This window comes from Limulus polyphemus, unplaced genomic scaffold, assembly GCF_000517525.1.
Source record: "Limulus polyphemus unplaced genomic scaffold, Limulus_polyphemus-2.1.2 Scaffold160, whole genome shotgun sequence".
NCBI classification, from domain to species: Eukaryota; Metazoa; Arthropoda; class Merostomata; order Xiphosura; family Limulidae; genus Limulus; species Limulus polyphemus.
This window is the reverse complement of record NW_013665770.1, coordinates 743,991-756,729: the sequence shown is the minus strand read 5'-3', so window position 1 is coordinate 756,729 and position 12,739 is coordinate 743,991. Positions and strand designations below refer to the sequence as shown.

General features: G+C 33.2%; 1 pseudogene; it reads left to right on the top strand.

Moving 5' to 3' along the window:
- Positions 1 to 12,739, top strand: part of LOC106476906 — a 111,238-nt pseudogene that overhangs the window by 37,357 nt on the left and 61,142 nt on the right.

Below are 12,739 nucleotides of genomic sequence, written 5' to 3'. Positions count from 1 at the left end.
ACGAGAGCAAAACACACACTTTACAGCTCACTAGCTCGAAACTAACAGAATCATAAATTACTCGGAACTCACCGTAACTACTGTTCATTTATTTCCGCTGGCTTTTCTCTGCCAGGCTTATATACTAACGAAGAGGCATCTCCAGCATTCGCGGACTTCCCCGATAATTCGAGAAACTTCTCACGCACGCCACCAGAGTCACGTGACTTCCGCTGTCATAACAGTACTCATATTCATAAGTAAAAACGACCTTGGCATAAATTCAGAATGGAAGAAGCATTGATAAACGTATCTGCCTACCTTCTCTTCATGGTAAAGCGTAGGCCCATCACTAATGTTTGATAAATACATTTCTGGAATGATAAGTTACTACTTAAAAGTAAGTTTTACAATTTAAAGTATGTTTATTCTTTAAACTAAAATTATAGTTAGGTGTGTAGCCAATAGTATTAAGTTTTTTCTTTTCTATTATAGAATAAATTTAAGCCTACTTACGGTTACGATTTAGGACCCCTTATCAACCATGCTTCTCATAACGAATCCAGGACAATTAGACATAAAAAATGCTGAAGCAGGACACTTAGACCCCACATGTTCATTAAAAAATAAAACAAAAATTACAACAAATGTGTACCATGTACAACACTATATAAGCATATAAAAGACCTGTATATATCTAGGCCTAATACATTACCAGTTTAATTTACTTCTTTATATGATAGCATATAAAACTATTGCATCCAGCGGGGATCCCATTTATCTGGTCATAAGTGACGTCATTAAAGACGAAATGATTTAGTTTTTATGCTAACATGAACGCAAAAGGTTAGAAAACTGACCATGTGAATTTAAACCTGTCCTTTACTCCTTTATATTAACTGTATAGATCTAGGCCTACTATATTACCAGTTTAAATTTTCTCCATTATGTGACCTGTATATATCTAGGCCTACTACATAATACATTCCGAATTTAATTTACTCTATTATATGTATTTTAAGTATGTTGCGAAATTTTAAAAGTTTTAACACCCCTTTCAAATTATTAGGTGTCTAAATATTATACTTTCTCATTTTTTAGGTGTCTAGTCGTCCGCTTACCTCTCATAACGTGTAAAGAAGCATTATTTTTTAAGTAAACAATCTTTAAATCATTTAAAACCGAGTATGATTTTTTTTCTAAACTTTTAACAAAAATCAAGAGAAGAAAAACTTTTTCAAAATAAAACAAAGGAGGAAGAAAGTTGTGGTGGAAAAAGAGAGGGAAATACTTGAAATCAAATTTGCATATTTTGGAGGTTAGGGTTTGTTTTATTTAATTTTTATTCAACGTAGGGCTCTATTTTTAAAACTTGTACCACCGGTCCTGTGATCTTTAACAGAGATGGACGTGCTGAATGGACTTATATGAAATAGTGGTTCCCAACCGCTGGTTCGAGAACACGTTTTGTGTAAAAACACCCAGTGTGTGTGTGGGTAGGGGGGGTGGATAGAGATAAGGAAGACAATTATTGTAAACGATTCGATTTTAGTGAAATTTACAAGTTGTGCGTGTGTCAACAATAGATGAAAAGTGTTGGCTCCTAGTTCCTTGTAAAATAAGCTTAATTTACTTCCAAGGTTTTTGAAGAAGTTAATTTTGGGACACAACACTTTCGCTGACCTCTAGCCAGTGTTGCCGTAGAAACGTAACAAAGAAAATAGTAATTAGAAGAAAATTTACACTTATGTAGTGAAATTAAAGATTAGCATCTTGCATGTGCTCCGAAATCGGGCAAATTTAGTAAACGTAAGTTGACAACTTGACGTTTATAACTGGTAAAAGTGAAGGTAAAAAATAAAGATCATATCTAGCCAGCAAACAAGTGGCATCCGATTATTTTAGGTAGTTAATGAGCATACAAAACTAACGTTAGAGACATTCACTAGGTTATCTTATCATCAATAAATGACAAAGGTTATAAATGAAGTGTTAAACCTGTAACACGTATTACTCGAGGCATTTGAAAGCCTACCATGAGTGTATTTATTTCAAGGTCTTCATCAATCGGGATTTGCGACTAAAATATCGGTAAAAAACAAGAAAAATAATTGCAGTCCGAATGAAATTATCGACCTGTATTACATTGTTTATCATTATAATCGTGGAGATCTTAAAGAAGTTTATCTGTGTCATCATAAAGAAAAATTCTGAGAAATTCCCAGAGAGTTACCATGTTTCGAATTATTCGTCAATATATATTAGGAAGCTGTGAGCCTCCCGGTGATTATACCAACTTTCTTATTATTCCCTTTGAAGACAGTAATTTATAAACCATGTCATTTGCTTCTATTTACCTGATAAAATTAAATATACGTCACTGGTAGTGTTTCGATGACTATATAATATCTTTCTTTTTTTTTTACTGGCTGATGGATACAAACACTTTTTTTCCCTCTTAATCCGGTCTAACATTTTAATTCTTTATCTAAAAGTAGTTTTATCACAGTTTTTATTCTATTTCATTGCAAGATTTAAAGAAAAATTGTACTGTGATTTAGTACACACACACACACACACACACAAATATGTGTATATACGTGTGTGTATACTGTAAATTAGCATTTTATTTTGCTCTTAAGAATTCGATGTAATATCTGAGTCCCTTATTTTTATAGCAATTTTTCACAATTTCTATTTTTATAGCTAAATGTTAAGGAAAAAAATATTTTATAATTTTTCTACATAAACTTCTATGAAGTTTCAATTGGCATATATTTATGGTTTACTTGATTTTAAAATGCTTTTAGTATTTTACAATATATTTAAACATAACTATTTCAAGCTACAGTGTTTTAACTCTTAAAATAATGATACCATATTCCCAAAATGCATGGTTGTCGTACTAACGTAAAATATTTATGTTTGACAAAGTATTTTAATAGTTATTTCTGTTACTGTAATAGAATAAAAAACATCTTACATGATGTCATATCAGTTATTTTATTTACCTGTTTTACAGAAGAATTCAAAACACTGACATACGAATCTGGAGCAGAAATTACGTTAACATCTCCCACCATAAGTACAACTACTAGTTCAATACAACCGGCCGCTAAAGATTCAAATTCTTCAGATCTCGATTCTCGTACTAGTTGTACGAAACACGTCCAACCAGGTAATCGGATTTCTACAGGAGGATCTGATTATGATGCTGGTGTGGTGAGCAACAATTCTGATGAGCAAATAGATAAAGAAAAATATCTGGCACACAAACAAAACCAACCAAGTACTTTCCGATTTTCTCTTTTCAAGTCAGCTAACAGAGAGGATTTGAATCTGTTAAGGGACCAAACAACAATTAAAATGCCGTTAAAAAAATCCAAGAACAAAGGTTCGGATGATAAAGGACAAGGTTTCAACTGTAAGTATACCAACCTTAAGTAGATTAATAATTCATAATGACAACACACGTTCTTTTACTTAAACTACAGTTTCATGCAGGAGTAGTTCCCTCAAGACAATTGTTCTGGTGAAAAGTAGGGATTCCTGAAAAACGTCCACCTGAAACTTTAAGGATTATAACAAGTACTTTGTTGCAAGTGTATACAAATTTATTCCACTTCATACCTTTATATTTGTTATTTGTTGTAAAGCAATTTGCTAATATATATATATAGCATCTCAACTACTGCTGTGTCTGTCGTATTCCAGCTGACCTGAAAAAACTTGATATTAGGCGAAAGTCCTCGTCAGCACTGGATATAGAAGTAATATTATTACATACTTTTATTTACTTTCACTCTGAAGTCCTTATTAATCATTATATATATATTTTTCCTTATTTTTGAATTCCCTCCATGGCATTTGCAGCCACACTCGTTTCAATTGGCTTATAACTCTAAAAACCGGGTTTCGATATTCGTGATGGGCACAGCACAGATAGCCCACTATGTTGCGTTGCGCTTAGTCACAAACAAAGAAAAATCGTTTCAATACGGCTCTTTAAGATTTATAAGTTGAGTTCCATTGAATTATGAAGAAAAAAAATCGTTCCAAGTTAAAGCCTTCTTGAGATGCGAAAGCTTTAACAATAAATGTTATTCGTTAGTGAAGAGCTTTATTTGTAAAGAAAACCAAAATCTGATATTTTTAAAAACTTGTTAAGCCCAAAACAAGAGACAAAATCCTGCGATTATACTTTTTAAATGTGTTGTTCAAACGCAACTGACAGGACTTATAGTTAGTCATCGGATCTGTAACGACGGTTTGGGCTAAAACTTTTCAAACATAATAATGCTTGAGCTTCACTGCTATGTAAGAATCATAAGTTTGCTTAAGTAATACTCTTAAATCCGCCATACAAGCGTGTAAGTCTGTGACAATGTGGTTCGTCTAATACTAATAATTAGATATGTGATTCCAAATATGTATGTATATTTGTTTTAAAGCAAAGCTACACAAGGAGTTATCTACGCTCTCTGTCTAACGCTTTGAATCGAGCCCCGGATTTTAGTGTTGTAACTCCATAAACTTGTCGCTGATCCACCGGGGGACACGATGATGGAATTGTGGTATCATTGATTCTTGATATTTCCAGCAAAGAAATTATAGATATATTACACTGTAGTTCTTCTCGCAGGAACAGACTTATTTTGAATAATACTTGTTACTATAATACTATGAAATATTGTTTATTTATAAGTATATCTTGACAGACAGACACATACACTATGCTTGAAATTACTGAACTGAAACGTAACAAACTATTAAATGAATTACTGTTAAGTTCATTTATCGAACGTCCAAAAATAGATTTTGAAAATTAAATCTCATGTATGTGTGTTCCTTACCAAATCAGTGATTTTAAGTCTAGGAATATGTATGTGTGTTCCTTACTAAATCAGTGATTTAAGTCTATGAATATGTTGTTCTATTAACATACTTCACAGACGAAAACAAAGTTCGGAGTTGCAGGCGCTGGTTGCTTCTTATCCTTTTGAATTACACTTAGTTATCAGGTCGAAGAAGTTTGTCAAGAGTGGATATTTTGGAGCTTCCAAAAAGGTTAAAGCAAGAGAAAATGGAAAACGTAGTCAATTATGTCTACTAAGTTCACATAAATTCACACTATAGAGTCGCTCCCCAACTAATGTGCAGGCCATGAAAAGAAAAAAAATCGCCAAAGAATACATTTATAGGATTTGAATCTTTTTTTATATTCCCACAGTTTTAATGTACGCTTCATTATTGTTTGATGCTTTTTTTTTTCCAGAACAAACATATAAACTCAAGCCAAGTTTAATTATCAGTTTTATCTTTGCCTTGTTCGACAGTTACATTAAACAAACAAAATGAAAGAGATAGCAAATCATTTATGGATACTTATTTTTATATCTTTCAGTATCTGAAGTTGTAAATTTCTCCGATTACGTACTGTTTAACATTTATACATGTCACTTTGTGTTAAGCTTTGCTTCATTATATTGCTTTTAATATTGCGAAACTTTTGCGGTGTTTCACTGTACGTATTGTAGAGAAATATGAAACTCTAACGTATTATTTACACGTGTGGCTGAGTATAAAATTACTTTTAGAATCGCCTACAGTAAACTTAGTCGTGACTTTACTAACGGCACTTTAGAGAAATATCCAGAGATTGATAATATTGATATCAAATTATTGAATTAGAATTCATGGTAATAAGAACTCAGAATTCGTTCATGTTTTATATATCGTTACATATACTATTACATTAAACAGAAGTTTTTTGAGCAATCAACGTTCATTTTTTGCTACTACTGTGATGTAAAATAAAAATGTCGTCTTTGACTAGATGAATATATCTTTTTATTTAAATATCCATATACATATATAAGTTTTCACTGCCATTTTTCTCCTCAGTCAGTTCATAGCTTCAGTTACCACGAATACAACCCATAATGTGATAACATGAAAAGAGAAATTAAGTAGTATGTTGTAAAACTGAGGAAAAATCTAGTCATTTTATTAAACCATACACTCGAAAGACAGAAGAAATGAATTTGAATACAACTAAATAAAATAGTAAAGTTTGATGAATATTTTACAAACAATTTCACGAATCGTACTTCTTTCTTCGTAATAAAATAATTATTTTGACCATCAGTCGTATCACGGATTTAAAACTGTGGGAACAGAAGCCTTATGAAGGTTGAACTAATATGGCTCTGCGTTACACAAAACCTCCTACGTACCATTACTAACCATTATAAATTGTATTTTTGTTCTTGTTACATTCTCGTTACAATTAACGTGATTCTAAACGAGGAATAAGTAAAAAACACCACGTACTCTATTAACTCTGTGTTAAAAAAGGTTTTATAAAACAAGGAAAGGGAGAGAACAAATTAGCATTGAGAAGAACTAGTAATTTGAGAAGCTTTATTAAAATCCTGGAGTGGGAAATCAAGAAAATTTGAGTTCACTAAATTAAGAATTAAAATTTACGGGGAGAGAAGTAAAAAAGTATACACATTTTAGCTTAAGGATTTAATGTGCACTAAGTATAGAAAACAAAACAAAAAAACACTGTGCAATCACTATTAGCAAGTGACACTGACGTTCCCCTACAGTTACAAGTAGGGAAGTACATTTACCTTGAACAAGGCTGGTAGTATGGGTTTCAAGACTACCACAAGTACCCCTGACAAACTGTGAGAAATGTTATTTATGGCTGTTTTAGCCAACATTATTTGCAATGAAAGATTAGTCTCTAAAGCTGACTTGATTAACACGTAACATTATGGATAACGAAATAACTCACAGATAGACACTGACGTTCCCCTACAGTTACAAGTAGGGAAGTACATTTACCTTGAACAAGGTTGGTAGTATGAGTTTCAAGACTACCACAAGTACCCCTGGCAAACTGTGAGTAATGTTATTTATGGCTGTTTTAGCCAACATTATTTGCAATAAAAGATTAGTCTCTAAAGCTGACTTGATTAACACGTAACATTATGGATAACGAAATAACTCACAGATAGATGTCATTGACATATATCTTTTAAAAGTTTTGAATTCCACATATACAGCTTTAACTTATTATTGAAAGTACAAAGAAATTGTTAAAATTACTGTAAGAAAAAAACAAATGATGTGGTTAACGTTCCACTAAACGACGTACTTGAAACCTAAAGCAGGAGAGTGAGTTAACACATAAAAGTAGAAAGCCATTTGAGACATCAAATCTTATTGTAAATAACGCCTAGGCTGGCGAAGTATGTTTTGTTGATTGATAGTTTGTATGATGTATCACAACGAGACAGATAATAATTTTATCAACTCCTTTTATGCTGGTTTGGATTGATATTGATGTCTGTAGTATGTCGCAAGCATGTTCAAGAGGGTTAATCGAGGGGTCAGTACATTCTCTGTCGCAAGCATGTTCAAGAGGGTTAATCGAGGGGTCAGTACATTCTCTCGATTGCTTTCTGTTCAAAATAAACAATGATAATCCTTGCTCGATGTGGGCGCGAATTACCATCAACCCCCTTGAAGTTTGACCCGACTGCTTCAGCATAACTTAAGGTATCAAATAGAGTGGAAAATTTCATTTCGGTGTCTAACTGCAAAGAGAGCGCTGTTCTGTATTGCATGACAGATAACCCTCCATATATATTGTATTATACAACATGGTGTGGCAAGAAATGTTCACCACATTGTTTTCAGACCCTTGCCTGCCTGTCAGTATACTCAAGATAGAATCTGGATTCTTCAGTGAAGAAAACTGACGTTCAGTCATTAATGTTCGAGGTGAATTAATCTCAAATGTCTGTGGATATGCCAGGGTGTTAGAAATATGCAAGTTAAGGCTCTTCTGGGCCTCATTCCAGCCTCATGAAGTCTTATATAAACCGTCTGTGTAGAAATTCTAACAACTGGTACACTTGAAAGATAATTACTCAATTGGGTAACATACTTCTGGAGATTATTGACTCAGGTTAAATATGGCGATCTTTCCAAGGTGGTATGACTTCTATTGTCTCCTGACCATGCCATTGGCTTTATGCAGACTCCACATACAGGAAACTAGGATTTGAGACACACTCTATAATTGAGCGATATGACATCCAAGACTGGGCTCAGCTTCCACAACTACGTTTACGACATCTGTTTTAGTAGGAGATACGGGTGTTATCAAACTGTCAGTTGTGTCTTATGGCAGACATGCCCGATCTTGGTCATTTTTAAAACCGCAGTGAGTGACTCTTTGAGGTTTTTCGTGACTTTCTCACAAATTTTTTGGAGGTATGTGTTTGCGTGGAGCGTTACGTTGTTAACAAAATTTCATTAATGACCTTATGAACTCTGTTTTGTTACGCATAATTTCCACAGGTTGAGTTATACATTAACACAATCAGACATTCGGTAAATGGAACAGTCACTTCCACTTGTTGGAAATTTTGTTCCTTTTCAAAACCTGAGCAGTATTTATAAAATATTCAAACAGTATAAGAACAGCAGATGTTGTCTTTTGAGGTTAAAACACACAAGTATTATAAATGAAATGTCCACCATGCTAGCATGAACATTTGTTTGAGTTCTCAATTTTTAAACCGCGACCCATGAAAAAAGTCATGAAGTGAGTGTAGTATTAAACATAAAATGTGTCTCAAATAAATGATTTGATTGACCGCAATTAAAAATATGATATAATACATTCGTAATGAAAGTGAGAGTTTTTTTTTTTTACAGATATTCATGTAATGGTTGAGCTCAAAATTTTTTGTTTGTTAGTAAGCACAAAGCTACACACCACGGGAATCGAACGCTGATTTTTATCGTTATAAGCCTTCAGGCTTACCGCTGAGACACAGTTGTGTTTGTGTAGGGGGGGGGATGATTTCAGGAGGAAAAGAGCTAAACAAAAAAAAAATCTGATATCCAAACGTTGCTACAGTTTCTGTAAAACATCTTATTGTTAAAGTATGTGTTTTTATCTACAGTGTATTAATAAAACTGGTAATATATACTTTTTTCAATTAGTGGTCATTGTTAATATACGTGCTTGCTCTGCGATGTAACTTTTTTCAAGTATAATGTACCTGTTTTTTAGAAGTTTCATACACATGGTTTTTGTGTATTTACGAGGTTTTGGTAATTTTGCAATAAAACTTATTTTAGCATACCTTAAATCGATCTATCTAAATTTACTTATGTATATTGATATTAGGTCATAAAAGTTACTGTTTACTTATACTACGTTGTTGTGTGGCGTCACCTAATATCAGCTAAGAGCGTTTTTTGGTGAATATTTGTTAGTTTGTTGAATTTCGCGCAAAGCTACACGAGGACTTACTGCTCTAGTCGTCCCTAATTTTGAAGTCATAGACAAGAGGAAATGCAGCTAGTCAAGACCACCGAGTAATGTGATTTCATCGCATATTTTTAACAGACTCAGTTTCCAAAGTGTGGAGCAAGTTTATATATATATATATATATAAATTTCTTTTTGCAGTAACTAGTATGACCCAGAATTTTAGATAGCTGGATTTAGTAATTCTTAGAAGATTGAAAGTAGATAGAGACACGTGACTTTCTTTAGCTCAATAAACGACCGATTTTGTCGAAAACCTACATCACCAAAAATATAAAGAAATACTACTAAAAAATGTTTTGTGCGTTGTTTTGCAGAAGGATGAAATCAATTTTAATAGTTAGAAGCAGGAAACAGGGAAATTAATTAAATAACTTAATGCATTAGGATCTCTTTTTAAATTGTAACATAATGCTTTTCTCCGTTCTGCTAATTTCTGGGCTTTTCCAAAAATTAGGAACTCTTTAATAATTTCTTTTCCCCAGTGGCTCAGCGGTAATTCTGTAGGCTTACAACACTAAAAATCAGGTTTTGATACCCATGGTGAGTAGAGCACAGATAGCGCATTGTGACTCTGTGCTCACTATCAACCAAAAGAAAACACATAATTTATAACTACTGTGTACACATCATAAACGTTACCAGTTAATTTTATATATTATATTCTTTCTGCATTAAGTAATTATAATGAAAGTGATATATAAATACTATACGATCATGATATCTTACCATATTATTCAATGGATATAGCAAACCCATTTACTAATCTAAAAATCGTATAGTCTCTTAAGTTTGATTTGAGCTATAAATGTTTGTCACTAGATGGCGACTGGCTGTTACATACAAAAGAATTCTTGTTTTTCTCTCATATTGCTATCCAAAAGGTAATAAGTGCATGAAGATATTTTAACACAGTAACTTAAGGTTAAGATGTTGTCAGGTGTACGTATCTAATTATAATTGTCATAAATCATTAATATTAGGCCTGTTATATTTTTGACATTAAATTATTTATTCAGTTTCCTGAGAGTTTTTCAAGAAGATTGTATAACAGTATCTGAACTACGCCCGCGAGATGCTATTATACACTTTTTCTTTTATTGTGGTTATTTGTAACGTTATTTTGTAAGGTATGTGGTATAGAATAAATAAACGATTTAGTTATGAACTTGCGTTTTTATATCTTAAATTTGTTACTCATATATTTTCAATTTACGTTTACAATAAATTTTTAAAATATGTGAGTTTTTGTTAACATGGTAAAACATTTATATGTACTTGTTGTGAATTTGTCAGATATCTTCCTCAAGCTATCTTTTGGGTGAGTTGGTTGTTTTAGAGAAAAGCCACATTGGGCTATCTGCTGTGTCCACTGCGGGGAATAAAATCACAGATTTTAGCGTTGTAAGACCGTAAACTTACCGCAGTCACGCTGGAGGACGACTCTTTTAAATTATCTTATGAAAGTAATTCAACATCCAGTCTACTTAATGATAATAAATTACTTTATTTCTTCCTTTAATGTTTCTACAAACTTGCAATATTGTACACTACTGAAAATTGCTGTAGGCCAACGTTACAAATGGCACTGACAAACATAAAATAAATCAACTTATTTGTACAAAGTAACTGCGATAGCTATCACATTAACTGGTTCACTCTCTGTCTTAAAATAATCCTACACACTTCACAACTATCTCGTATTTATAATCTATGTTCAAATGTGATAAAACTTGACATCAAATCTTAAAACTTTCTGGGCAGTTTACATAAAGTCATCATTTATGACCTGCAACTCCCCATAGCTAACAAACAAGTTACAATATTGAAAATGTAGCTTACAACACTGTCCCTTCCAAGATTCTGAACTCCCTTGAACAATCCAAATACGGAAAGAAAACAATAAAACACAACAACAGACTGTCAGTTCACCAAATCATTTTTTGGCGATTTTCTTTTCCAAGGTATATGGATGGGATGGCATCTTGTCCCTTGTTATCACTGGTCGTCCTATCGCTAGAATAGTTTTTCCTGGGCAGTTGGCTCGCTGATGTCTCCAATCTTGATGATACTTTAAAAGTAGTCTCAACATATATCTAAACTTCTCAGCTGGTTAAGTTTCACCAACAAGTTTTTCCCTCTAGTTACCTATTTAGATGTTCTCTCATTGTCGTACTTCCAACGATGATCATGATGGATGACCTTTAACTTGGATTGCTTATCCCACCATCGATGATGCACATTACTTTACCTGAGAAAAACTTAAACCAGCTAGTAATAAAATGAAAAGTCACTATAATGCTAATGCTGATAAAAACTTGGTTCCATCGAGGTGATGTGTATGACTACAATCCTTGCTGCAAGAAAGGACGAACTCCAAGGTTAAACAGATGCTGAAAGGGCCCATATGCTGTACTGGAAAGAATCAATGACGTGGTTTACCCAATCCAGAAATTCCTTAATCTCTCTTCATATTCTTGATCCCACGTTTTCTGATGTTATTTTATGTGGGTGTACACAGTTTGCAATGTCCCATCCAGATTTGATTCAAATATTATGGTTAGTTGTATTCATGACCCTGATGATAACATCTTAATTCTCGTAACCATTAATCCATCAAGACATGCTGGAGTGTTTGGTTCTATTATGACTTAGTCACTTGATGTAAATTTATTTTTAGCAAGTTGTGGTATGAGTATTTCACTTCTTGATACATTGGTGTAATTACTGCTCTCCTAGTTGTCATGGAAAATCCAATTCCTGATATAATAATTACCATGTAGTACACATGAGTTTCCTGGTCATAGAGTGTGAATCTATTTGAAACTAGTCTAACTTCGCATCCATGTTTCTGCATGATGTCAGTAACCAATGTGAATATTTCCTTGATGTCAATTATCCACACACCTTAAAGCGTAGAGAAGTTTCCTACAATAAGGGGACTTCTATTTTTTCTTTTGTTGGACCCTTTTGTCAACTTGCTCTACGTAGCATTCCTCTTTCTTTCCTTATATTTGGAGGCATTTTCTCACCTTTCACTGACAAATCTGGTCAAATTATTGTAGCTGTAGAACCACTAACAATAAACCAATTGACCCGGAACTGGTTGCTTTAAACAATTAACTTCTTATTTCAATTGGGAAATATAGAATTATCTCAGCTTTACCCTGTTTCCTGATGTCTGGTTAGCTATTGATTGTGCCTATAATCTGATAGGGCTCAAAGACACATCCTTGGGATATTGTCTCCTTGGTGCCTTAACAACTATTCATTCCTCTTTTACCACTTCTATATCAGTTCCCTCTTTCTTATATTCTTTGGGAGGAGTTCGTATTACATACAAGCTTTTGTCTATAGTTCTTCGAAGTATGTTCTACGTTACTCTTGAAGCACTTATTA